The sequence below is a fragment of the Manis javanica genome, chromosome 12 (assembly GCF_040802235.1).
Source record: "Manis javanica isolate MJ-LG chromosome 12, MJ_LKY, whole genome shotgun sequence".
Classification (NCBI taxonomy): Eukaryota; Metazoa; Chordata; class Mammalia; order Pholidota; family Manidae; genus Manis; species Manis javanica.
In genome coordinates, this window is record NC_133167.1 from 75,238,760 (window position 1) to 75,266,703 (window position 27,944).

The 27,944-nt window shown below is 44.7% G+C and overlaps 1 long non-coding RNA gene across 1 annotated transcript in view; it reads left to right on the forward strand.

Annotated features, from left to right (window-relative positions):
• The first annotated feature begins 2,072 nt into the window (after positions 1-2,072).
• Positions 2,073-27,944, forward strand: part of LOC140845118 (uncharacterized) — a 222,047-nt gene continuing 196,175 nt past the window's right edge. Inside the window, exon 1 of the long non-coding RNA XR_012123826.1 lies at positions 2,073-2,120. This is a non-coding gene — a long non-coding RNA (uncharacterized lncRNA). The remainder of the gene's footprint in view (positions 2,121-27,944) is intronic.

The window sequence follows — 27,944 nt, forward strand, 5'->3', positions numbered from 1 at the left end:
TCACACCCATATTCATTGTAGCATTATTCACCATAGCTCAGATGTGGAAGCAATCTGAATGTCTATCGATGGTTAAATGGAAATGTGGTATATAAACACAGAGGATATTATTTGGTCATAAAATAAGAAGAAAGTTCTGTCCCATGCTACAGCATTAATGAACCTTGAGAACATTACATTAAGTGAAACAAGGCAGTCAAATAATAATGCATGATTATATTTACATGATAGATCTGAAGTAATGAGATGTAATGAAACAGAAAGTTGAATGTTGGTTAGGTCGAACATGATGTCAGGATTAGGGGAGAGCGTTCACAGTTGTTCAATGGATGTAGAATTGTAGTCACGTAAGATGGAAGAGTTCTAGAAATCGATTGTACAACAATGTGCATGTAGTTGGCAATAGTGAGTGTATACTTGAAAATTGTCAATGAGGATATTTTTATGTCATGCATTTTTTAATCACAATAAAATTTGCTAGAACACTCATATTTGGAAAGACAGCATAGCAATTTTCATATTCTGGCTCAGCCTTAAAATTGCATTCAGGTTAAAATTCTGTAATGTCATTTTGGTTTTTTGGCTAAAACCCATTAAAACATGTCATTTATCTTTTAAAACATCAGTTTGGCACTATGACAAGCTTACAAAGCTTAGGAAATTTTACTTTATATCTTTTTTGATATTATTTTAGTGCACACTGGCATGGCTGGATGTGTTTCACATTTCCTTCTTCCAAACCTTAAATATTTTTTAATCCTTAGAACTATAGTGAGAACTCTCTTCTGCTGTTTCTGGCCTGATATAAGGATTGAAAGTTACGGCATTTCACATGTCCTCATAGAAAGACCTTGAATGAATTGTATCTCATTGGATCTGTATGCTTGTGTGTGTGTGTGCGTGCATGTGCATGTTATTTTTCCAATTGGTAAGGGGGAACTATTTGGGGGGGAAAAGAACATACAAAGTTTTGTTTTTTCAGGTCACGTTAGCTGACTGATTTTCCACTGCCTTCAGTGAGAATTCCAAATCAGCCTCCCCTTGGGAAATAATTGCAGCAGGAACAATGGTACAGCAGCAGGAATTCAAGTGTGAGTTTTCCTAACAAATGTATTCCTAGCACCCCTTCTTTCCTTCTGTTCCCTCCCTCCCTTCTCCTGCCTTCCATCCCAATGCCTCAGCAAATTGGAACAGCAGAGTCTACTTTTGTAGCTAGCGACTTTCCATACCTTCCCTCTGCTGTTTGCGGGCACTGACTTGCCCTTTATTCCTTCTAAACCAGGGAGTCAGTCCTCTTGTTTCTCTGCCTACACATCTAATATTTCTATTATTGCTTTTCAAGTTATAGTGGAAAAGTGACTTTGAACAAATCCCTTAAAATCATTTAAAAAACTGTTAATTTTGAAATAATTTTAGATTTATGGAAATGTTATAGTGCAACATTCCTGTATACCTTTTGCCCAAAATCCCCTAAAACTAGTATCTTATAAATCTTATAAAATCACAGTACATCTATCAAAACTAAGAAATCAACATTGGAACAAAGCTACTAAACTACAGACTTACTCATATAGTTCATCAGGTTACCCTCTAATCTTAGTATCAGTGTTTACATCCTTAAAATGGGTGTAATATCATCTACCTTGTAAAGTATTTGTGTGGACCAGAGAGAATGTAGGTGAAATCCCTGTAGCATGCGCGCGCAGACCCGTAACTCCGGCGGGTGCGCAGTAGCTGCAGGCACCGCCCCCGCCGTATTCAGGAGTCAGTAGCGTCGCGAGCGTCGTCTGGAGTAGCTGCTCCCGCGGCTGTGTCCGTGCTGAGGTCTGCGGTCCCTGTCCTGGCGCATCCTGCCCGCCGTCCCGTCCAGTTCCGCCACCTCCAGCCTGGCGCCGTCGGGCGCCGCGACCTGCCCCCCCCCCCCCGCCGCCGCGGGGCAGAGGCGCAGGAGCAGCTCGTCCGCCGCCGCGCGTGGGGCCGCCTGTCCCCCGCCGACCGTCTCGCCAAGGGCGTGGAGAGCTGGCCGGGAGGCGGTTTTCGCCGCGGACCTGCAGCTGAGCGTCCAGAGGGGTCCCCGCTTCAGGGGTGAAAACGACAGCGACAACTCTACGGGCCGGAAGGTAAGTGGCCGCGGGGCTCGGCGCGGCCCGGACGGGGCGTGGGGACCCCTGCCTCCCCCTGCGAGCGCGGCGGACCCGTGAGGGAGTCGGCTGTGCGAGTGGCTCGGCGGGCGGCCGACGCGGGTGGGGTCCTGGCGGGGCCCGGCCGAGGCCGCAGGCGGAGGGGCCTGGCCGGGCCGCGCACACGGGGAGGCCGGCGGGCGTCCTGTCGCGTGTGCAGTGTTTCGGCGGCGGCCTCGAGGGCCGGGCGAGCTGACGGGCGGGTGGGACCCGTGGCGCGGCGGCGGGGGAGAGGCCGCCGGAGGCAGCAGCTTCAGAATGAACAATTTGTTTCGTGAGCCACCTGTCGTACTTTTGATTTGGGGTTACCGTTTCAATTTCCTTGCTGGTCATTGGTCTGTTCAGATGTTCTGCTTCTTCCTGGGTCAGCCTTGGAAGGTTGTATTTTTCTAAAAAGTTGACCATTTCTTCTAGGTTGTCCGGTTTGTTACCATATAATTTTTCATAGTATTCTCCAATAAATCTTCATATTTCTGTGGTGTCAGTAGTGATTTTTCCTTTCTAATTTCTGATTCTGTTTATGTGTGTAGACTCTCTGGATAGGGGTTTATCTCTTTTGTTTATTTTCTCGAAGAACCAGCTCCTGCTTTCATTGATTCTCTCTATTGTTTTATTCTTCTCGATTTTATTTATTTCTGCTCTAATCTTTATTATGTCCCTCTTTCTGCTGACTTTGGGCCTCATTTGTTCTTCTTTTTGTAGTTTAGATAATTGTGAGGTTAGACTGTTCATATGGGATTGTTGTTCTTTCCTGAGGTAGGGCCCGTATTGCAATATACTTCCCTCTTAGCACCGCCTTTACTGCGTCCCACAGATTTTGCGTTGTCGAATTATTGTTGTCATTTGTTTCCATATATTGCTTGATCTCTTTTTATTTGATCATTGATCTATTGGTTATTTAGGAGAATGTTGTTAAGCCTCCATGTGATTGTAGACTTTTTTGTCATCTTTGTGTAATTTCTTTCTAGTTCCATAGCCTTGTGGTCTGAGAAGCTGGTTGGTACAATTTCAATGTTTTTGAATTTACTGAGGCTCTTTTTGTGCCCTAGTATATGATCTGTTCTTGAAAATGTTCCATGTGCACTTGAGAAGAATGTGTATCCTGCTGCTTTTGAGTGGAGAGTTCTGTAGATGTCTGTAAGGTCCATCTGTTCTAACGTGTTGTTCAATGCCTCTGTCTCCTTACTTATTTTCTGTCTGGTTCATCTGTTCTTTGGAGTGAGAGAAGTGTTTAAGTCTTCTAAACGAATGCATTGCAGTCTATTTCACCTTTTAATTCTGTTAGTATTTGTTTCACATATGTAGGTACTCGGGTGTTGGGTGCATAGATATTTATAATGGTTATATCCTGTTGTCAGGTTGACCCCTTTATCATTATATCATGTCTGTCTTTGTCTCTTGTGACTTTCTTTGCTTTAAAGTCTATTTTGTCCAAGACAAGTACTGCCACACCTGCTTTTTTCTCCCTATTAGTTGCGTGAAATATCTTTTTCCATCCCTTCAGTTTTAGTCTGTGTATGTGTTTGGGTTTGAAGTGAGTCTCTTGTAGGCAGCCTACAGATGGGTCTTGTTCTTTTATCCATTCAGTGACTCTATGTCTATTCATTGGTGCATTCAGACCATTTACATTTAGGGTGATTATCGATAGGTATGTACTTATTGCCATTGCAGGCTTTAGATGCGTGGTTACGAAAGGTTCAAGGGTACCTTCCTTACTAAGAATCTAACTTAACTCACTTATGTGTGCTATTACAAACACAATCTAAAGGTTGTTGTTCTTTTCCTCCTCATTCTTTATATATTAAGTATGATATTCTCTACTCTTTATCCCTTTTTGTTACCTCTGGTGACAGCTGTTTAACCTTAGAAACACTTCCTTCTATAGCAGTCCCTCCAAAATACACTGTAGAGATGGTTGGTGGGAGCTAAATTCTCTCAGCTTTTGCTTATCTGGAAATTGTTTAATCCCTCCTTCAAATTTAAATGATAATCTTTTTCTTTAAAGGTTTTATTAAGTTATTACTATTATTATTTTTTGTATGATTAATCTACAATTACATGAGCAACATTATGTTTACTAGACTCCCCCCATCAGCAAGTCCCCCCCCACATACCCTATTACAGTCAGTGTCCATCAGCGTAATAAATGCTATAGAATCACTACTTGTCTTGTGTTGTCAGCCTTCCCCATATTCCCCCTACATTATGTCTGTTAATAGTAATGCCCCCTTTTTTCCCCCTATCCCTCCCTTCCCACCAATCCTCCCCAGTTCCCATCCCTTTGGTAACTGTTAGCCCATTCTTGGGTTCTGTGAGTGTGCTGCTGTTTTGCTCCTTCAGTTTTCTTTTTCTTTGTTCTTATACTCCACAGATGAGTGAAATCATTTGGTACTTGTCTTTGTCTGCCTGGCTCATTTCACTGAGCATAATACCCTCTAGTTCCATCTATGTTGTTGCAAATGGTAGGATTTGTTTTCTTCTTATGGCTGAAAAATATTGCATTGTGTATATGTACCACATCTTCTTTGTCCATTCATCTATGGATGGACACTTGGCTATTGTAAATAGTGCTGCAATAAACAATGGGGTGCATATGTCTTTTTCAAACTCGGCTGCTGCATTCCTAGGGTAAATTCCTAGGAGTGGAATTCCTGGTTCAAATGGTATTTCTATTTTGAGCTTTTTGAGGAACCTCCATACTGCTTTCCACAATGGTTGAACTAGTTTACATTCTCCCCAGGATCACTTGTTCATTTTTCCTTTTGTTTCCCTTGCTTGGGGAGATATGTTCATGAAAAAGTTGCTCTTGTTTATGTCCAAGAGATTTTTTCCTATGTTTTGTTCTAAGAGTTTTATGGTTTCATGACTTACATTCAGGTCTTTCTTTAATCCATTTTGAGTTTACTTTTGTATATGGGTTAGACAATAATCCAGTTTCATTCTCTTACATGTAGGTGTCCAGTTTGCCAACAGTAGCTGTTGAAGAGGCTGTCATTTCCCCATTGTGTATCCATGGCTCCTTTCTCATATATAGATTGACCGTATATGCTTCAGTTAATATCTGGAATCTCAATTCTGTTCCTCTGGTCTATGGGTCTGTTCCTGGGCCAGTACAAAATTGTCTTGATTACTGTGGTTTGTAGTAGAGCTTGAAGTTGGGAAGGGAGATCCCCCGCTTTATTCTTCCTTCTCAGGATTGCTTTGGCTAGTCTGGGTCTTTTGGTGGTTCCATATGAATTTTTGAACTATTTGTTCCAGTTTGTTGAGTAATGGTGTTGGTATTTTGAAAGTGATTTCATTGAATCTGTAGATTATTTTAGGCAGGATGGCCATTATGACAATATTAATTCTTCCTACCCAAGAGTATGGGATGAGTTTCCATTTATTAGGGTCCTCTTTAATTTCTTGCAAGAGTGTCTTGTAGTTTTCAGGGTACAGGTCTTTCACTTCCATGGTTAGGTTTATTCCTATGTAGTTTATTATTTGTCATGCAATTGTGTATGGAATTGTTTTCCTGATTTCTCTTCCTCCTAGTTCATCGTTAGTGTACAGGAATGCAACAGATTTCTGTGTATTAATATTGTTTCCTGCAACTTTGGTGAATTCAGATATCAGTTCTAGTAGTTTTGGAGTGGATCCGTTTGGGTTTTTTATATACAGTATCATGTCATCTGTAAACAGGAAGAGTTTGACTTCTTTCTTGCCCATCTGGATGCCTTTTATTTCTTTGTGTTCTCTGATTGCCGTGGCTAGGACCTCCCAAACTGTGTTGAATAAAAGTGGGGAGAGTGGCCAACCTTGTTTTGTTACCGATCTTGGAGGAAATGCTTTCAGCTTCTCACTGTCAAGTATGATGTTGGCTGTGGGTTTGTCATAAATGGCCTGTATTATGTTGAGGTACTTGCCCTCTATACCCATTTTGTTGAGAGTTTTTATCATGAATGAATGTTGAATTTTGTTGAATGTTTTTTCAGCATTTGTGGAGATGATCATGTGGTTTTTGTCCTCCTTTTTGTTGATGTGGTGAGTGATGTTTATGGATTTTCTAATACTGTACCATCCTTGCATCCCTTGAATAAATCCTAGTTGTTCATGATGAATGACCTTTTTGATGTATTTTTGAATTCTGTTTGCTAATATTTTGTTGAGTATTTTTGCATGTATGTTCGTCAGGGATATTGGTCGTTAATTTTCTTTTTTTGTGGTATATTAGGGTGATGCCAGCATTATCGAATGAGTTTGGAAGTATTCCTTCCTCTTCTACTTTTTGGAAAAGTTTAAGGGGGATGGGAATTAGATCTTCACTAAATGTTTGATAAAATTCAGAGGTGAAGCCATCTGGTTCAGGGATTTTGTTCTTAGGTAGTTTTTTGATTACCAGTTCAATTTTGTTTCTAGTAATTGGTCTTTTCAGATTTTCTGTTCTTTCTGGGATAGCCTTGGATGGTTGTATTTTTCTAGAAAGTTGTTCATTTCTTCTAGGTTATCCAGTTTGTTAGCATATAATTTTTCAAAGTATTCTCTAATAATTCTTTGTATTTCTGTGATGTCCATAGTGATTTTTTCTTTTCATTTCTGCTTCTGTTTTCTGTGTGCAGACTCTCTTTTTTTCTTGATTAGTTTGGCTAGGGGTTTATCTACTTTGTTTATTTTCTCAAAGAACCAGCTCCTGCTTTCATTGATTCTTTGTATTGTTTTATTCTTCTCGATTGTATTTATTCCTGCTCTCATCTTTCTTATGTTCCTCCTTCTGCTGACTTTGGGCCTCATTTGTTCTTCTTTTTCTAGATTTGTTAACTGTGAGTTTAGACTGCTCATATGGGATTGTTGTTCTTTCCTCAGGTAGGCCTGTATTGCGATATACCTCCCTCTTAGCACCGGCTTGTCTGTGTCCCACAGATTTTGCGTTGTTGAATTATTGTTGTTATTTGTCTCCATATATTGCTTGATCTCTGTTTTTATTTGCACATTGATCCATTGGTTATTAGGAGCATGTTGTTAAGCCTCCATGTGATGGTAGGCTTTTTCATGTTATTTGCATAATGTATTTCTAGTTTCATACCCTTGTGGTGTGAGAAGCTGCATCATTTTTGGGAGCTCGTCCGGGATAACTTTGGAGGTGAGTATCACCATCCAAGCGTACCTTTTCTTTCACTGTCCTTATAGAAGGAAGCCGTCTAAGGCACACAACATCGGGCACTCGTCAGCCACTTAAATGGGACTAGCCCGGCTGCCGATCTCAAAGTCTCGAGTGACAGGTTCCCCTGCGTCTCCCTCAGTGGATCCCCCATCTCCCTTGGGAGCCGGGAAAGTCACCTGAGTTGAGGCCAGGATTCCCCTTCAGAGGCATCTCCTTGGATGCGAGGGACTGAGGAAGGCTGTGGGCAAATGAGAGAGCCTAGGCTCAGGCTACACTTCAGCGGCTTCACAAAGGTCCGCGTGCCTGGAATCAGACCCCGACAGCCCGACTGGGTATCCATGAGGAGTGTCTTTCTTTCTGTCTCTCTCTGACTTCCAGCCTGCTATTTCAGGGTGCCCTGCCTCTGAGTGAGGCAGGGGGCATTCCTGACTCTCTTCTAACTTCATCAATTTTACAGAACCCGATGCCGACCACCACAAGGTAGGAGATGTATTCTTCACTTTTATTCTTGTCTAAATGCTGTTCTTTTTCTCTCAGAAAAATGTATCTGGGCACCCGTTAGCCACCTAAAAGACAATTATTGTCGGCTACCAGTCTTAAGTCTCATGTGAAAGGTTTCCTGGTGTCTGCTGCTCCTTGATCCCCCGCCTCTGGATGGATGGGAATGTTGGGGAGTGGCTGAGCTGATCTCCTACTTTCCTGTCCTAATCTGCAGACTGCGAGGGCAGACTGCACTGGTAGATAGTGGTCCTTGGATCTTGGCTCTGACTCATCGATCCAGTGAGCTAGGCTAGGCTGCTGTCTATGTGAGAGTCGCAGATGACTCCTGAAGTCTTTTTTCACAGATCAGATTTCTTACAGTGGTTGACTAGCATGATGATTCCCAGGCAGTGGCAGAAACTGGTGTTTGAAGAGGATAGACCGCCCCCCCCCCCATAAATGTCTGTGGCAGCCTGTGAATTTTATCTCTGGCTTTGGAGAAAGTTTCCCTGCCCCTCATTCAAAGCAGTCCTCTTAGGACTAAGCCACTTTCTCCTGTATAATGTAAATGAAGTTTGTGAAATAGTCAAGCTGAAGTCTGAGTCCAACTAGTAAATGGCTCTATTCTATTGATCTCCCTTCCTTAGAGACAGCCATCCTAGGGCTATGGCATTTCCTTACCTGCAGCCCCAGGGAAGCGAAACAGGCTTGTGACTCCGACCAAGGCTCTGGCAGCGAGAGGTCACAGGATCCCTGCACTTTTCGGACCGGCAGGGGGCTCTCAAGGAATGATCCCGAGTGTACTTGCTAAAGCTTGTGCAGAGAAAACTAGAGTCTAGGTTAAAACTCCCAAAAGGCGTAAAGTAGGAGCACACTGGTAAGGTCCCACTAAAAGTCCAGAGCTCTGTGGCGACTCTTACTTAGTGGGAAGGCAAGAGGGAAATCAAGGCAAGGTGCAGGCCACGGTGGTAAGGAGTGGTGAAATCCATTAGGCCTGGCAGAGGAGGTGATTGACTACTGTTACCCAGGCTCCAAGGTGAGGGGACCCCCTTCACAGAGAGAGAGGCTGACCAGGTGCTAGATGTGGGGCCCCACACAGGGAGCACCCTGGCTGGCCTGAGGGGGCCGAGGCAGGTGCAGGCCCAATAGGTCTTTGTGCCTGTGCGCTGATGTCACCCCCGTGGCCCTGCCTGGTTGCCCATCTCCAGAGAGTAAGGGAGCCACCTTTTGGGGACACCAGTTGCTGGTGTCGTTTAGTGGCCCTTGGACTTGCTGAGGTGGCAGCCAGTTAGCTTGCTGGGAAACTGCTCCCCTCTCTGCTGTCAAGGTGGAGGTGGTGCTTCACTGAATTTAGGCATTTAGAGGTGAGTGAGGTGTATTTGAAATGGAATAGTAGCTTTTAGTGCTCTGTTTATTTCTGTTCGTATGAAAAAGGTGCTGAGCCTAAAGACTTGAGTGAAGATGGCAGGAATTCTAAGAATATTTATATCCTTCCATTTATGTTCAGGGAAGTGATTCTGAAGTAATTTTTTACTCATATATGAAGTTGTTGAGTAAGTCACATCAGTCATGTCGAGATGAAGTGATGTAGTAGAAATAAAGACCCTGCACCTTGGCCTGATACATAGGAGACACACCATTGGTGCTCTTTGCTCTCCTGTCCTAGTTTATTACCTTAACTACCTCTGTGGTTCAGAGTGGTCCCAACCACATTTCAAGCAAAATCTTTCTAAAACTGCATAGAAACACTTGGCAGGATATCCCCAGAGGCTAGTGGAAAAATTATTCTTTCTGATCACTGCTTGCCAGTTGTCTTCTCTATGCCATGTTCCTTTCCTATTTTTGCATTGCCTGTGATTGTAGACCGAGAGGGGTGATGGTGTGCGTCTCTGCTAGACGAGCCTCTGGGGCTGTTCGGGGGCTGTGCTGCTGTGGTGATGGCAGTGTTTTTACCTTAGACATAGCTTGTCCTCTGACGTATTCACATGGGGTTACTTCTCTTACGCAGTCAAAATTGTAGGAAACCCCTTAGGGTTTTATGTTCTCGGTTTTACTTGAGATCTAACCCTATTTCTTAGGCATGTTATATATTCCTTTTGCATTGTAAGCATAAAGCGGCAGATCGCTTTTCATGTTGACCTACATCATTAGCTATAAAGAATTACATCACCATGTAAGTTTTATCAAATTGTGGAGCATACCAGTGTTGTAGCTTTGAATGATTCTGTGTAATCGCTTAAGAATCACTTACGTCTGGCACACAGTGTACCAACACCTACCATCATTTGCAGGAATGTTTGTCAGTTCTAATTTGATTTTTTTTTCACTGTTTGCTCACTTTCACCTACGAGCTGATGTTTGAATATATTTTAGACACTTTGTGATTAGAAAATATCGAGATGAAACATAGAATCTCTTCATGGTCACACATTCTGTTCTCGTTATTGTAATCTGAGTATTTGAGTTACAGACACTCGATTTTGTTTCAATACTGCTGAAATATAGAAGTATTCTTGGAGTTTGTGAGCCTTCACACTAGACCATTTTATTTTATGTTCTTATAAGCAGTCTTTTGAATATGTTCAGCCATGAAGTGAAATACACACCATAGTACCTGAATCTCTACATATATTTATGAAGACATTTTTTCAGAGGGACCCCAGGGCACAGCCATACCAGTGAAACAATGACTTAAAAAAGACCCTGCCAAATAAAATTATGTATAATAAGTAAATATGTACATGCATTCTCCATTAAACGTGAAAACTGTAACATAGTTTGGAAATTATGTATCTTCCGGGGTTAAATATTTCTCTGTGACATAAAAAGTATCTTTAAAAAACAAAGCAGTAGAACTAGTTGACAATCAAAATTAATAGTAATTTCTAGCAGATAGTTTGATGATAATAAGTGTTAAGCTATAAAAAGTGTTTTAGTACGTTTTTATTTTAAGATAGTTTTAGATTTACAGAAAATTTGAGTTACACAGTTGGGTTTTCCAGTTTGCTCAGATCACTTCCCCTCTTACTACCGTCATTATAGTTCGTTGTTACAGTTACAAGCAGTGATGGTGTACTGTCACCATCCACCATCCATTCTCTCCCTCAGATTTCCATAGTTGGACCCTTTCTCGAAGATCCAGTTCAGGATACCTCATTATATCCAGTGATCTCGTCTCCTTAGCGTTTTGTTGTTGTTTGTTTCTGAGACATTCTTTGCTTTGGATGATCTTTTCCATTTTCAAGATTCTTTGCCATTAATATTGTAGAGTTTTCCCCAGTCGCATTTAACGTGACATTTTCTTGTAATTACTTGGAGTTGTGTTTTATGGGGAGGAAGATCACAGAGCGCAAGAACAGTGCACAGCACCTCATGTCAAGGGCAAGTGCTCTGAAGGAGACTTGATATTGTTGATGTTGTCCCAGATGGCAGGATTTTTTTTTCGTTCTTAAAGCTGAGTGATGTGCCACTGTGTGTGTGTGTATTTGTGTGTGTGTGTGTTTCACTGTTTATCCATTCATGTATCTACGGACATTTAGGCTGCTTCTGTATCTTGTCTGTTGTAAATAATGCTGCAGTGAACATAGAGATGCATATGTCTTTTCAAATTAGTGTTTTCACTTTCTTGGGATAGATACATAAAGCCAAATTGCTGGGATATATGGGAGTTTTATTTTGAATTGTTTGAGGAACCTCCATAGTGTTCTTCACATTGGATATGCCAATTCCCATTCCCAACAATCAGGGCTTCTTTTTCTCCACATCCCTGTCTAGTTACTTTTTGTCTCCAATTTGAGCTTCCATTCTAACAGATTTGAATTGAGATCTCATTGTGGTTTTGATTTGCAATTCAAACGGTTAGTGATACTGAGATTTTTTCCATGTGTCAGTTGGCCATCTATATTTCTTCCTTGGAAAAATGCCTATTTACGTCCTCTGCCCATTTTTTTAATTGGATTGTCTTTTCAATAGTAGTTGGAGGAGTACTTTATATGTTTTGTATGTTAACCCCAAATTGAATATTTCATGGGCGAACATCTTCTACCATCCAGTACATTATTCTTCTGTATGGTTGATGGTGTCCTTCACAGTACAGAGCATTTTAGTTGGATGTAGTCCCATTTGTTTATTTTAGCTTTTATTGTCATCGACTCGGGAGAGAGATTAAAAAAAAATGTTGCTGAGAGCAGAGTCAAAGAGTTTGCTTCCCCTATATTCTTCTTGGAGTTTTGTGGGATCAGGTGTTACATTTAAGTCTTAAATTCATTTTGAGTTTCTTTTTGGATGTGTTTTAGGAAAGTGGTCCTCCTTTTATGTAGCTGTCCAACATAACCACACCATTTATTGAAGAGACTTTTTCAAAACCATTATATATTCTTACCTCCTTTGTCGTAGACTAACTGACCATGTAAGTGTGAATTTAATTCTGTGCTCTATATTTTGTTCCATTGATGTAAGGATCTGTTTTTGTGCCAGTACCATAATGTTTAGGGATTTTTTTTCTTCAGGATTATTACCTTCTTTATATTCTCTTTTTGTTGGTGAAGGGGATAACTTGGTACATTCTTCAAATTATAAAATAATTTAGTCACAAGAATGGAAATATAGCATAGGTAATGTAGCTCATAGCATTGTAATATCTTCTTGTGCTATGAGTACTTTGACAGAGATTGCATTGAATCTGTAGTCTGTTTTCTATAGTGTGGACGTTTTCACAATACTAATTCTTCCAATCCATGAGCGTGGTTTATCTTTCCACTTATTTTTGTACTTCTGTTTCTTTCATCGGTGCTTTATGGTTTTGAGCATATAGTTATTTTACTTCTGTGGTTAAATAGATTCCTAGGTATTTTATTCTTTCTGCTGCATTTGTAAGTAGGAATGATTTTATAATTTCTTTTTCTTGCATTCATTCTTAGTGTATAGAAACACAACAGACTTTTGAATATTGATTTTGTATCCTGCACCTTGATTGAATTCATCTATTACTTCTAATAGATTTTTGATGAATGCTTTGGAGTTTTCTACATATAGCATGAAGCCATCTGCAGACAGTGACAGATTTACTACTTCCTTTCCAATTTGGATATCTTTTATTTTTCTTGGCTAATTGCTATGGGTAGGACTTTGAGTATAATGCTGAACAAAAGTGGCAAGAGAGGGCATCCTTGACTTGTTCCTGTTCTCAGAGAAAAGCCTTCAATTTTGCACTGTCGAGTATGATAGCTCTGGGTTTGTCATATATGTCTGTTTTTATGTTTAGGTGTGTTCTCTTTATACCCACTTTGTTTCAAATTTTTATCAAATGGATGTTGAATTTTGTCAAAAGTTTTTCTGCATCTGTTGAGGTGATCATATTTTCATCCTTCATTTTGTTACTGTGATGTGTCAAATTCATTAGTTGTGGATATTGAACTATCCTTGCATCCCCAGAGTAAATCCTACTTGATCATGATGCATGACCTTTTTATTGTATTGTTGAAATTCCCCTTTCTGGTCCCAGCCTATATGTGACCTCCTGGAAATGACTTCCTTTTGCCTGGTCCTCCTTCCTGTCAGGAACTGCTACCTCAGTGCCCTGTTTAGTGACTTAATGAAACTGGTTACAATTGGATCTTTTCTTGTTTGTTTATCTTTTTTCTCACTTTGTTAACTTTGGTCTTCCTTGCATGCTGAAGACTGGTCTTGCGTGATTGTACTCCCAGGGCCTGGCACAGCAGTGAGCATAGCACAAGTAATGAACATTATTTTGAATTTTGTGATATAGTGAACTATACAACATACATACTTGGACATTCAGTAACCCAAATATATAATTGCTGGGTATATTTCTTCCTCTTACACAATTCCTGAAAACACTGCAGAGCCTTAAAGGAGAAGTGGGTGTCTTGTCATGTTAATGAGAGAGTTTTGGACCCCATCTGATGGCAGAGGCCGGAGGTTGAATCAGCCAATGATAGAGTCAAACATGACTATACAGTGAAGTCCTCAGCAACATCAGGGAGATGAGTATGTCTCTCTGTCGGAGAGAGCTTCCACTCTGTGGAGCCAACAGGATTCTATGTGTAACAGAGCTCGTCCCGAAGCCACACCCCAGCCTGTCCCTGAGACCATTCGGGTATGTGTGAGAAAAGTGGCCAGGGGGAGGAGTAAAATGGCCCTGGGAGTCCTTGGTTCAGTAGCCCAATGTACTGTAAATCCAAAACCTCTTGGTGAAGTCTTAGCAGGGGCTAAGGTTAGATTGGGAGTATATAGAGATGCAGTGGCTGATGGTATTGAGGTGGAAGTTTGGATGAAAATTGGGTGTTTGAGCAGGTGTTGCTTGAGGTGGCTGCATCCCCTTTACGTGAAAATATTATTGGGGTGGATATTATGTGTGACTGGGGTTGGCTTCCCCTGCCAAATACAGTAAAACAGAAGGTATGTAAGCCCGTCCTCAGGCCTGTTTAGTTGGACATTCTAAATGGGGAATGGCTGGAACTGTGCGAACCCACAGAGGCAGATAATTTGACAAACATATCACCGTTGTTAGGAGTGACATGCTGGAAGCTGGAGTGCTGGTGTCCACAGATTTGCTGTACAGTAGTCCTGTGTGGCCTGTGCAAAGGTGGATGGGACATAGAGACTCTTCAAGCTTAGGTAATGTGGGTACTACCCATAGTCCCAGCAGTTCCAGGCATGATATCAGCCATATAGAATGTATAGCAGGTTGAAGGAGGCTGGTACTCCTGGATGGACCTTGCAAATGCTCTCTTCTCTGTCTCAATTCCTGAAAAGAGCCAAGCCCAGTTTGCCTTCAGGTGGGAAGGACCCCACTTTGCATCTGCTGGGCTAGGCGGGGATCTGAGCTCCCCGGCTTATTGTCACTATGTGGTCAGGAAGGATTTGGACTCGGTGCAATGCTCGAGTGTAATAATACACGATGTTGGTGACATTATTAATACCAGAAACAGAGGAGCTGGCCAGGAATGATTTGAATGCAACAAGGACATATGTGACCAACCAGGGCTGGTTAATAAATCTAGTGAAGGTCCAAGGTCCTGTTCAGTGAAATTTGTAGGAATAATGCGGGCAGAAACCACCCGGGGTATTCCACAAGTGTGACTATCAGTAAACTGCTGTCACTCTTCCACCAGGTCCAAACAAGAAGCCCAGCACTTTTTTGGTTTATTTGAATTTTGGAGGACTCATATTCCACACCAGGAACCATTTGTAGCTCCTGTCTGTAAGACTGCATGAAAGAAAGCTGCATCTGAGTGGGGTCCTGAACAGAAGCGGGCCACATCAGAATTACACACGGCAGCTGTGCGCTTGACAGCATCTGGCCATTGTGACCCCCACTCAGACATGATTTTGGAAGTGTCTGTCCCCCACACCCATGCAGACTGGAGCTTGTGGCAAAAAAAAGAAAATGAGCACCTCCCAGCTGTGACCCTTGGGATTTTGGACCAGAAAATTCCCCCATGCTGCTGCCTGGTGCACACCACTTGAAAGACAATTATTAACATACTGTTGGGAATTAATCAAGACTGCCTCAGTGACCGAAGTACATAAAATAATTTTGAAACCTGAGATACCCATAATGTGTTGGGTGATGTCAGAGAAACACCGTAATAGGGAAGGCAGAACCCCGAAGAGTCCCCTAATCAAATGGATATGGTTCATACAGGGGCAGGCTGCCGGGGGGTTGCAAGGAGGCCTACACGAATCCGTGAGCAGGCAGCCTCATTTCCTCTGGGACCGATGCTGGAGCCCCTGGGGAGCTGCATGGACAGTGTCCTAGGAACAGCTCTCAGCTAACGACAAAGAGCTGCTTGGTTACAGTTGGCAGTTCCAGGAGGCATGGACAGTATCCTGGTTGGGGAGCTGCTGCAGTAATACCAGAGGATGGCAAGACTGGCCTGGAGGAAGGAGAAACAAATGATTTCAGTGGGCTGAATTCCATGCCCTTTTCTGGGCAGTGACGGCAGAATGGAGCAGTGAGGAAAGCCCCTCGTGCTGGGGTTCTTATGACCTGGGACTGCGGCCACTGGCCTGGCTGTGTGGTCAGGAAGATGGGAAATGGGAAACTGGACTATGAAAAGAATGCCCGTGTGGGCGACGGCCTTATGGATTTTGATTGCCCTGGGAATGTGAGGGGCACGTTAATGCAGGCCATGTTGGTTTGCATCAGAAGAAGCCTGTCGAGGAATGGGAGGTGATTCAAGCCACCAGGTGGGCCTGCTGGTGCTGCCCTTGGAGATGGCTTCCGGGGTCCATGGGAAACTGCAGCAGCGCACACACAGGCTGAGTCTACACATGCTCCTCTTGCACCCTGTGAGGCACAGAATGCCAGAAAATCCTGTTCTGACTGTCAGCTAAAGAACAGAGACTGCATTTGGCTGTGGGGAAAGTTCTCCAGTGGCCACGCCCTCCACATAGCTGGCCAGTGGGTTACATTGGATCAACACTAGTACCTCTTGGAGGCTGTACGTGGGTCGTTAGCAGAATAGACACTTCTTCTGGACTCCGCTTTGCATACCCAGTGGTAGATGCAAATGCTGAAGATACCATTTAAGGTTTGGAACTGAAGACTCTGTACCAGTTAGGACAACCAAGTTACATCTCTGACCAGCGGACACCCTTTACAGACCATGGTGTTCCACGGAAGGCCAAGAAACATCCCATCAGACGGATGTACAGTGTTGCATGTCACTCTCAGAGCAATGGTTTAATAGAAAATTGGAGTGGGCTGTGGAAACATTGGCTGCCTAAAATGGGAGGTAAAGGCACGAGGGTCTGGCTTACATGCCTTCAAGAATGGGTGCTCACACTCAACATGAGGCGGGCAAGGGAGGGTAGATTCCTCTGCTTCTCCAGGGGATCTGGGAAAGGGGGTTTGGGAGAGGTTGCTAGGGCACTATTCCTTTCTTCCCCACATTATCACAACTGTGTTTTTTCCTAACCGATTCAGTGGTTCCAGGAACACAGCTGCTTCTGAGGGTGCCAGAAGCAGTGAACTTTACCAAGCAAGAGAATGTAACCACACCCTTAAATCTTTATGCCATAATTCCTAAGCGCCTGCTGAGGTGAATGGTGCCTTGACCCCAGGTATCGAGGTCAGAGCTGACAGCACAGCTGTGCTTCCCAGTGGCCGGAAAAGTCCCCCAGCTCTGCTTGTGGGTAACCCTAACTTCCGTGGGTGGGTGGGGCTGAGGGGAGGCACTTGTGAGACTGGTATTGCTGCCAGCCATCTGGACCAGCACAGAAGCCAGACCTGATGTCCCCTCCACAGGCGGAAAAATCTGGGTAAAGATAAACGGCAAATGAAGAGAGGAAGAAATTACAGTTGTGGGTACAGGGATGAATAAGTCTGTTATGCCTTGAGAGAAATCGAACATTTTACTAATACCTCAATAGAACGTCAGACCAAGAAAAATGTACCTGTCAGTCAAAACACACCAGATGTCCCAAAGGGTGAAGCTCTGTGTTTGCCAAGGCCACCACTGTGTTTGCAGCCTGGCAAGGTTGAATGGCAGCCTGCACACGGAGTTGCATCACTCTGGGAGAAACTCTTGTCATAACATTGACAAACTGAACCAATATAAAATGCTTAAAAGGAGTTTATAGGTCATGTGAGTTATCACTGTAAATCTGCCCCAAACCCACACTGGCATCTCCAAATGTCTGGCCTATTTGCACTGGTACTATTGTTCTATCTGTTGTATGAATGCTATGCCACATGTAAGGGCTGCGACAGGCATGATGGCTTTGCTGTGAGGAATCCGTGTTTTAGACCAAGGAGCGCGCTGCACGAAAATGCCCTCCTATTACTCTGCTGTGTTCTGCACGTACTGCCATCTGCCCTGAATTCTTGCTTCCCTGGAATCATCCTCACCACTGCAACAACAGCGCAGAAGGTGTTTAGCTCCATCCTGCACCTGAGCTGAGAAGCAGGCGAGGAGGCAGAGGGAGCTGGCATTGCTGTGGGGCTGGGTAGCTGAGGACTGGTCCGGGGAGGGGGTGGCTCATCCTCTGAGGCCAGAAGGTGGGTCAGATTGAAAAGGAACAGCAGGGGCAGGGCCAGAGCCTGGAGGAGTCCCGTGTGACTGCTGCAGAGGGGGCTCGGGCAGTGACCACCTTCACCTGCACCTGTGCCTGCCAGCACACCTCTGGGCCCCATCATGTGGCCTGTCTGACAAGTTGTTTTCAGAGGCTTTAAAAGAAGGAAAGAAAATGCTGTTGTAATTCTCTTCCTGGTTTACTAAATAACCTGCATGTAAACCACAGAGCGTAATAACAAAGCAAACCCATTTCTCCCTCTCCCTGAATTGGGTGGGGACTTGGCCCAGCCCCACTGCTGTGTAGTTACTGCTTGTCTTACGGCTCCCCCGATGCTCCGTGGGAGAGATGGACTTCAGTCTAGGCTGTTCCCTCTCTCCTGCCTGGCTTCTGGGAGGGTGTGTGGCTGCCCTCCTGATCACAGCTGGGTTGGGCTGGGGCTTCTGGATACAGGGACAGGGATGTCTGTCCCCAGTCCTGGCCAGGACCCAGGCACAGCTCTCTTAACTTCACCTGCCAGGCCTGCACAGCCCTGAGGTGACCCAGCTTCCAGTTCCACTGACCAGCTTGAGGTTTCCGTATCATATATTCTTTTGCCCTCTACTTGCCTCCTGGAATAGCTCCACTTAAAACTTGAGGGTATCTGAAAATGCAGCGTTTAATCCATCCAGGTTATAGCAAAGGATCACTGGTATTTTGTGATTTTGTGTGTGTGTGTGTGTGTGTGTGTGTGTGTGAGAGAGAGAGAGAGAGAGAGAGAGAGAGAGAGAGGCGGGGGTGGCAGGGAGAGGGAGAGGAGAGCATAAGCTAGCAGGAGAGCTCTTTAACGGGTTTATCCAGTTTTCCAGGCATAATTTGTCAAAGATCCTATCCTTTCCCCATTCCTATTTACACTTGGTTCCTTAGTAGTTGATTGTATATGTTTATTTCTGGGCTCTCTCTCTTCTGTTCCGTTGAGTTACATGTACATCATTATGCCAGTACCATACTGATTTAATTACTGTAACTTGTAATATAGTTTGCAGTCAGGAAGTGTGATTCCCACCATTTTGTTCTTTCTCAAGATTGGTTAGCTTTTTGTTGTTCCATATGAATCTAAGGTTTGTAAAAAATATTTTTGTAAAATAATCATTGTGGTATTTATGGGGACAACATTACATCTGCTGATCACTGTAGGTCAGATGCCCCAAAGCACAAGTCACAAACATAATCAAACAAGAGGGGCTGCATAAAACTTAAAAGCTCTGTACTGCAAAAGAATTAATCAAATGGAAAGGCAACCTACAGATTGGGGGAAATTCTTGAAAATCGTGTATCTGATAAGGGGTTAATATTCAGAATATGTAGGTAATTTCTACAACTCAGGAGGGAAAAGAATTGGAACTTACGTAGATACTTCTTTAAAGACAGAGAAATGGGAAAGATTCACATGAAGAGGTGTTCAACATTACTAATAATCAGAGAAATGTAAATCAAAATCAAAATATAATTACTCCTCATTTAGAATGGCTATTATAAAAAGAAGTGTTGGCAAGGATGTAGAAAAATCGGAATCCTTATACATCCTTGGGCTATGTCTGCATCTGTCTGTGTCTCAACAATTGATGTGGGAGATTCTTCCTCTGTCAGTAATTATTTGTAAATCCTGATTGCTGTGTGGGGTTCCATGGGGTGCAGAGAGCACTGTGTATAACCATTCCCTGTGCATGAGCATTTGGTTAGTTTCTCGAACAGTGATTTTGACTCAGGTTGTTGGGACCAAACAGGTGCACAATATTGGGGATATTTGTATGCAGGGACCACCGTAGGTGTGTATACAGCCTTAGTAGATCCTGGCTGTTTTCCAAAGAGGTTCTACCAATTTAAATTCTCACTAGCCCTACATGAATGATCTGATTGTTCTAGAACCTGGGGAGAATGTATTCCTGGTATTTTTTAATTCATCTCATCTGATATCTGTCCTAAAACAGCTGATTGCAACTTTTATTAGCGTTTCCCTGAAATTAAACAGGGTAAAGCTTTTAAAAAAAATTTAGTTATTTGCTTATCCTCTTTTATCTAATGTCTTTTCTACCTTTGGCCGTATTTTTCTAGTGGGCTTTCAGTACTTTGTTTTATTGGATGGTATATTTACATAATTTGGCTTGATGTCCTTTACCAGATGCAGGTAATCTGAGTCTCTCCCACCCAGGCTTTCCACTGCTCTATCTCACTGGTGAATTTTGATAAAAGCCAGCTCATAATATATCTTAATATGATCCAGGTTGTCATTTTCTTCTCTCTGTGTTTCTCTGAATGAGAAGGAAAATTTTTTTCTCCTCATTGTGAAATGAAAGAGCTCTGCTGTGTTCCAAATTAAGGCTATGGTTTGTGTTTATGTTAGAACTTAAGTTAAGAAATTAAATTAAGAAGTGATTGATTCCAGCAAAGGCTGGATTCCTGAATGGCAAGACAGTTGAAGAACAAGTATCTCAACAAAAGTGCAGTGTGAACAATATTGGAGATGTCAGGACAGAGTGGAAGGAGAAGTGGGATATGATTGAAAGAGGAGCAGAGGGAATGAGGGGTAAGGAATTGATACCACAGGTGAAAATACACAGCACACTCCCCACTGATGAAGGACAGCAATCCACAGATGCAGTTTACATTCAATAAGCACAATATTTACACTCTAAACCATAGGGGGTTACAGTATGATCGAAAAACCAGAAATACATACAGACTGTAGGGAAATCAGAGTTGAAATAAGCAAGAAAAAGGCTGATAGGTGATGTCTAAACATATATACACACGCCAAATAGATATTAACACAGCACCATTTTTAAAATGCTAAAAGAAATTTTCATGTCAAACCAGAATTCTACACCCATCAGCAGTATCAACCACAAAGATGTTCTAAGAAAAAGTTAAAGTGAGACACTTCATAGTTGGCAGCCTTGAATTAGAAGAACTACTAGAGGGAGTTCTCAAGTTCAAAGGAAAGTAATCCCAAGTTGAAAACCGACAATGCAGGGATAAATGAAGAAGAAAGGACCAGGCAATTTATGAACAGAGGTGAATTTTCATCTATGAGTTCTAGAATGAACTCTTGTGGAGATTAAACTATGTAGAATTAAAATGCATGATAACAGTAATAAAATTCAGGAAGGTTAGGAGAATTGAAAGTGTTCTAAGGTATTAGTTAGCATTTGGGAAAATGGTAAAGTAATTTTATTAGACTGTCTTCATTTTTTTAAGTTTATTATTTTTATTTTGGTATCATTAATGTACAATATTTGAACAACAACATGGTTACTAGACTCCCCCTGTCACCAAGTCCCCACCACATACCCCATGACAGTCACTGTCAATCCGCGTAGTAAGATGCCATAGAATCATTACTTGTCTTCTCTGTGTTATACTGCCTTTCCCATGTACCCACCTTCCAACCCGCTACATTATCTGTGCTAATCATAATGCCCTTTTCCCCCTTATCTCTTCCCACCCATCCTCCCCTCCCACCCATCCTCCCCACTCCCTTTCCCTTTGGTAACTGTTAGTCCATTCTTGGGTTCTGTGAGTCTGCTGCTGTTTTGGTCCTTCAGTTTTAGCTTTGTTCTTATATTCCACAGATGAGTGAAATCATTTCACACTGTCTTTCTCCGCCTGGCTTATTTCACTGCCCATAATACCCTCTAGCTCCATCCATGTGGTTGCAAATGTTTGGATTTGTATGATATAATTTTTCATAGTATTTTATAAGAATTATTTGTATCTCTGTGTTGTCTGTAGTGATTTTTCCGTTCTTATTTTTGATTCTATTTATGTGTGTGTACTCCTTTTCCTGATAAGTCTGACTAGGGGCTTATCTATTTTGTTCATTTTCTCAAAGAACCAGCTCCTGCTTTCACTGATTCTATTATTTTATTCTTGTCCGTTTCATTTACTTCTGCTCCAATTTTTATTATGTCCCTCCTTCTGCTGACTTTGGGCCTCACTTGTTTTTCTTTTTCTCTTTTTTTAGTTTCATTAATATGGGTTTAGACTGTTCATATGGGATTGTTGTTCTTTCCTAAGGTAGGCCTGTATTGCAATATACTTTCCTGTTAGCATCGCCTTCGCTGCGTCCCACAAATATTGCAGTGTTGAATTATTGTTGTCATTTGTCTCCCTATATTGCTTGATCTCTCTTTTTATTTGGTGTTTGATCCCTTGGTTATTTAGGAGCATGTTATTAAGTCTCCATGTGATGATAGGCTTTTTCATTTTCTTTGTGTATTTTATTTCTAGTTTCATAGCTTTGTGGTCTGAGAAGCTGGTTGGTACAATTTCCATCTTTTTAAATTTACTGAGGCTCTTTTTGTGGCCTAGTGTATGATCTATTCTTGAAAATGTTCCATGTGCAGTTGAGAAGAATGTGTGTCCTGCTGCTTTAGGGTAGAGAGCTCTGTAGGTGTCTGTAGGCCCATCTGTTCTAATGTGTTGTTCAGTGCCTCTGTGTCCTTATTTTCTGTCTGGTTGATCTGTCCTTTTCGAGTGGGTGGAGTGTTGACATCTACTAGGATGAATGCATTGCATTCTATTTCCCCTTTTAATTCTGTTAGTATTTGTTTCACATATATGTAGGTGCTCCTGTGTTGGGTGCATAGATATTCATAATGGTTATATCCTCTTGTTGGATTGACCCCTTTATCATTATGTAATGTCCGTCTTTGTCTCTTGTGACTTTCTTTGCTTTAAAATCTATTTTGTTTGATACAAGTACTGCAACACCTCCTTTTTTTCTCCCTATTAGTTGCGTGAAATATCTTTTTCCATCCCTTAACTTTTAGTCTGTGTATGTCTTTGGGTTTGAAGTGAATCTCTTGTAGGCAGCATATAATTGGGTCTTGTTTTTTTATCCATTCAGTGACTCCCATGTCTTTTGATTGTGCATTCAGACCATTTACATTAAGGTTGATTTATTGGTATGTATGTACTTATTGCCATTGCAGTCTTTAGATGTGTGGTTACCAAAGGTTCAAGGGTAATAACTTCCTTATTAACTAAGAGTCTAACTTAACTCACTTAGTATGCTATTCCCAACAGAATCTAAAGGGTTTTTTTTTCCTCTTCTCCATTCTTTATATATTAGGTATTATATTCTGAACTCTTTGTCTGTCTCTTTTTATTACCTCTGGTGACAGTTATTTAATCTTGGGAACACTTCCATCTATAGCAATCCCTCCATAATATACTGTACAGATGTTTTGTGAGAGGTAAATTCTCTCAGCTTTTGCTTATCTGGAAAGTGTTTAATCCTGCCTTCAAATTTAAATGATAATCTTGGCAGTTAACGTATTCTTGGTTCGAGGCCCTTCTGCTGAGAAGTCTGATGGTAGCCTTTGGTTTTTCCTTTGTATGTGATCCAATTTCTCTCTCTGGCTGCTTTTAATATTCTGTCTTTATCCTTAGTCTTTGCCATTTTAATTATTATATGTCTTGGTGTTGTCCTCTTTGGGTCCCTTGTGTTGGGAGATCTGTGAACTACCATTGCCTGAGAAACCATCCTCTCCATATTGAGGATGTTTTCAGCAATTACTTCTTCAAAGACACTTTCTGTCCCTTATTCTCTCTCCTTCCTCTTCTGGTACCCCTATAACACGAATATTGTTGTGTTTGGATTGGTCCCATATTTCTCTCAGTATTCTTTCATTCCTAGAGATCCATTTTCCTCTCTGTTCCTCACCTTCTTTGTATTCCTCTTCCCTAACTCCTATTTCATTTATCATCTCTTCCACTGTAGGTAACCTGATTTTAATACCTTCTGATGTTATGTTCAGCAATTGGATCTCTGTCCTAAATTTGTTCCTGAGTTCTTGAATATTTTTCTGTACCTACATGAGCATGTTTATGATTTTTATTTTGTAATCTCTTTCAGGAAGACTTATTAATTCAGTGTCACTTGATCCTTTCTCTGGCATTGACATTTGGCTTTGTTCCAGGTTCCTTTGACATTTCATATTAGTATGTGGCGTCCTCTAATGCCCTGCAGCTGCTCATCTGCTGGAGTGATGTCGAGCATCAAAGGGGAGTGGTGCTGGTGCCTGGGGGGAGGAAAGGGCAGGTTCCACTTTCCTGGCTGCTGTGCCTTGCTCAACTACCAGAATCAGTGGCCGAACACACAGGTGTGAAGCCTCTATGCTTTGTGTTTGTAGATACTGTAGGTGGGGCTTCCCTCTGACTGGCCTGCTGGTTTGCAAGACAGGTGCAGGCTAGCTGGGAGGAAGACACAGCAGGCTGCATGTCACAGTGGGGGGCCTTGGAGCTGCATCCAGTAGGATGTAGCAGTGAAGATCGTTTAAGTTCCCAACCTGCTGGGCAGAGTGCACCTGCACAATTTTGTCTACCTGTCCTTTGTCCTGAGCAGGAAGCTCTGTGCAATCCTTGCCGCTTTAGCAGCCCTCTCGCTTTTAGGAAATCTTTCAGACTGCCCATCCAGATCAGCCGGATATGAATCCCTGTTTTCCACAAGCAGCTGGACTCTCCATCTCTCCATATATTCCACCTGTCTTAGCTTTCCAACCCCGCTAATCACCAGAGCACCATGCAATGTAGGTTCGTGCTCCCAGACCAGATCTCCAGGGTGATCTCCAGCAGTCCCAGGCCTCCACTCCATCCCTGGTCTGTGTCTCTTCCTCCTGCTGATGGGCTGGGGTGGGGGAAGGGTTGCGTCCCGCCGCATCATAGCTTTGGTACATTACTCTGTTCCGTGAGGGCTGCTCTTATTCTCCAGATGTATTCAGTCTGGTGTGGCCATCTTTCCTGGTACTCTTTCATAATGAGTTATATTAATTATATTTTTGTATCAGATGTGGTTTTAGGAGGAGGTCTCTGTCTTGCCTGTCACACCGCCATGTTTAATCCCTAGCTAGGCAATTTTTCAGGGATGAGGGGAGGAAGTTGCCCAGGGGGCTCCCCTGGGAGCATGCACTGGAAACCTGCAGTGGCCAGCCACCCCTGCATCCTCAGATGCCTCCGCTGGGCACCTAGGTGGCGGTGGTTCCATGCAGCACTGTACTGTGTCCGTATCCGTCCCCGTCCCGAGAAAGGCTGGGCCCGGTGAGGATAGCCCCGCCTCTTCCTGGAACCCTGTGGCTACAACTCTGTGGCCGACAACACCCAGGCAGCAGGTGGCATCAACAGAGCGGGAGGCCACCTGCAGAAAGGGGAACATCCTCCACATGGAGGGGCAGCTTGCCTCTGTCCAGCAGGCCCCAAGCAGAGGGGTTGACACATTACGAAGGTGGCCACATTGGCTGCAGCTACGTACTGGTCCTTGAGGATGCAGCGCAGCGTGGGGAGCTGCCCATGTCTGCCGACAGATTAGGTGCCACAGCACCTATCCCAACAGAGGCTCAGGATGAGCAGGGGAGGAAGGGGAGCAGGAAGCACACTAGGGTCCTGGGGCGCAGGGTGCCGCCTGCCCGAAGGGGAAGGTCTTGTCCACATGCAGCCAGGATACCAGCAGGGCCACGGGCCCGATGACAGCAGCTACAGGGCCACACAGGTGAACAGAAGAGGCAGGTTATCCCGGGTTCCCCCCATTATCCTGCTTACACCCCGTCCGCATTGTCCTCTGTCCTCTGGTCCCTGTGCGGAGGGTCCTGTCAGTCACCGGTACCTGGGGTGTCCCTGTCATGGGAAAGCTCATGGGCATCACCTACTCACAAAGGAGGTGGCTGGGTCCCAGAGGGGGAGGGGAACCACCCTTCAGTCTGACACAACTTGTGGGCAGTGAACCTGGGGTCCCATTCCCACCCATCTTTAGTACACCCCCACACCCAACACAGCCTGCAGCTTCCCTGAGGCTGAGCAGCTGCCCACCCCTTGGTGATCATGCCAGCCCAGAAACTCACCTGGCCCTGGTCAGTAAGTTTAAACGTGCGACCTGAAGAACTACAGTCCCTTTCCCCCGGGCTCCTGGCCTGGGGGGCTCCAGCTGGCAGGACAGGGCGTAGCTGCAGGACAGAGGGCCACCTGTGAGCCCCTGGAGCCACACGTCAGGGGGCCCTTCTCCCAGAGCCTGCTGGCAGCTGCAGCCCACACCTGACTCCTGCCGGCCTCACCTCTGCTCCTCATGCAGGGGCTCCCCAGCGTGGAGAAAGGATATGAAGCTCTCCTCAGGCTCCAGGTCATACAGCACAGCCAGCTCCCTCTGCATCATGATCTCACTTTGGATGATAGCGACCTGGGGCAGAGCAAGGACAGGGTACAGAGAAGGAGGGGTGTGAGGAGTGGGGCCCTAGGATGGTCCCTGATCTTTGCTCACGGGAACCCGCCTTCCTTCCGATATCATCCAGCCCTGCCAGTTCCCACTGTTGTGTCTCCAGCTCCTCCTCCAGGAAGGGGGCCTTGATGCCACACCCCATCCCCCACCTGACAAAGCCTTGAGTGTCCTCAGCTCTGCATGTCTTAACTCTCTCAAGACACGTTTGACGCAGGGGATGGGCTGGACAGAGTCCTGCCCAGGGGGTCTTGACGGTAGGAAGAAACCTACTTTTCAGAAAAGTGCATCAAAACAGCCCCCTGATCCCAGAACAAGGCCAGAACATCCCCACCCTTTCTTAAGTTGAAGGACCGCCAGGGCCCTCCAAGGGGCAGGCCAGCCCAGAAACACCACCCGGATGTGGCTCACGCTCAGGCTTACCAAGAATCGGGGACTGGACTGGGGAGCTGAGGCCTCAGGTGGAAAGGCACTGCCAGCACCCTGATGTGCTTTCTGCCCTGAAGGAGTAACATCCCTCCCCCTGGGCAGGTCCTGAGGGGGAGGCCAGTCCTGCTCAGAAGCTGGCCCCTGTAGCCCTCAGCCCCACCTGCCCTGGGACCAGGACCGGGGCTTAAGTGGGTCCTTCTGGCGCTCCTCTCCAAGAAGCGCAGCTACTGGGGTGGAGGGGAGACTCTCAGGAATTGGGGGCCAGCCTGGTGCTGGGAGGTCCGGGATCACTGGGGCTCTCTCCCCTGTAAAGCTCACCATCCTGCCCCCCTGTGCCCCTCTGGGCTCACTCACGTCCTCATGGTGTTCCAGGAGTTTGTCTACAGGCACATCGTCCGGAAACATTCCGAGGAAGGGGACCATGTCCTGTGCCACCAGGGTGGGGAAGTGATGAGTCCCCGCCTGCCTCAGGATCGCCCACAGCACCTCCCCTGAACCCCACACCTGCTGCCCCCAGCTCCCTTGGACCAGCCTGTGCTGTGTTCCTCTCCTCCCTTCGCTCTGCGCTCCTCTTTCCAGGGCTTGCTTTTGGCCAGTCTCAGGACCTGTGGTCCCTGCACCTGTCCTCCAACTTCTCCCTGTACCCAGCTGCTCTCGCCCTCCTCCTGGTCACCCCAGTGCTGGCAGCTCAGGGCTGGTGGCACCAGGAGCAGGTGGAGCGTCACCCCCACTGCCCCGACCCTATCCGCGCCACTCTCAACTTCCTCTTCCTCTCCTGGGGTCCCATCCCACGTGGCCTCCCACAACCAGACCTTGGTTGATGGATGCCTTGCTTGAGTCCCCTGGCCCCTGTGCTGTCCCCACCTCCACCAGGTTCTCAGCCTAGAGTGACCCCAGCTCCAGCACACACAAACCCATTGGTGTCCTTGGGCTGTGGCCCACCGCCCTGAGAGGGTCAGGGGAGATCCCTCTACCTCCCAGGGTGCCGTGAGGTCTCACTGTCATCTGGCTATCAACACGGCTCCCCTCACATGACCAGGTGGGGTGGGCAGAAAGTTGAAGCCCATCTTGTGCTGCCTTGACCCTGCTCACCAGGGAGGCCCACACCCCAGGATGAGAACAACCCTCCACGTCCAGATGAGGAGCCCGAGGCCACAGAGGGGACAGTGACAGGCTGAGGGTATTCAGGGGAGAGGCTGAGCTTGCTCAGTGACAGGCCCCACCCCTGCTGCCGACCCCATGCCAGCGCCAGTCCCGTCTGGGGTCTGTCCTCTGGGTCCTCACTAGACTGGGGGCCAGGCCCCCAGTCAAGTGGAGCCAGGGAGGGAGACAGAAAAGGCCCTCGGGGGCCTGGGCAAATCTGCTTCCCCCATCAGCTTCCCCCTCTCACCCCGCAAACCTCGAGTCTGCCCCAAGGCTGGGCCACAGC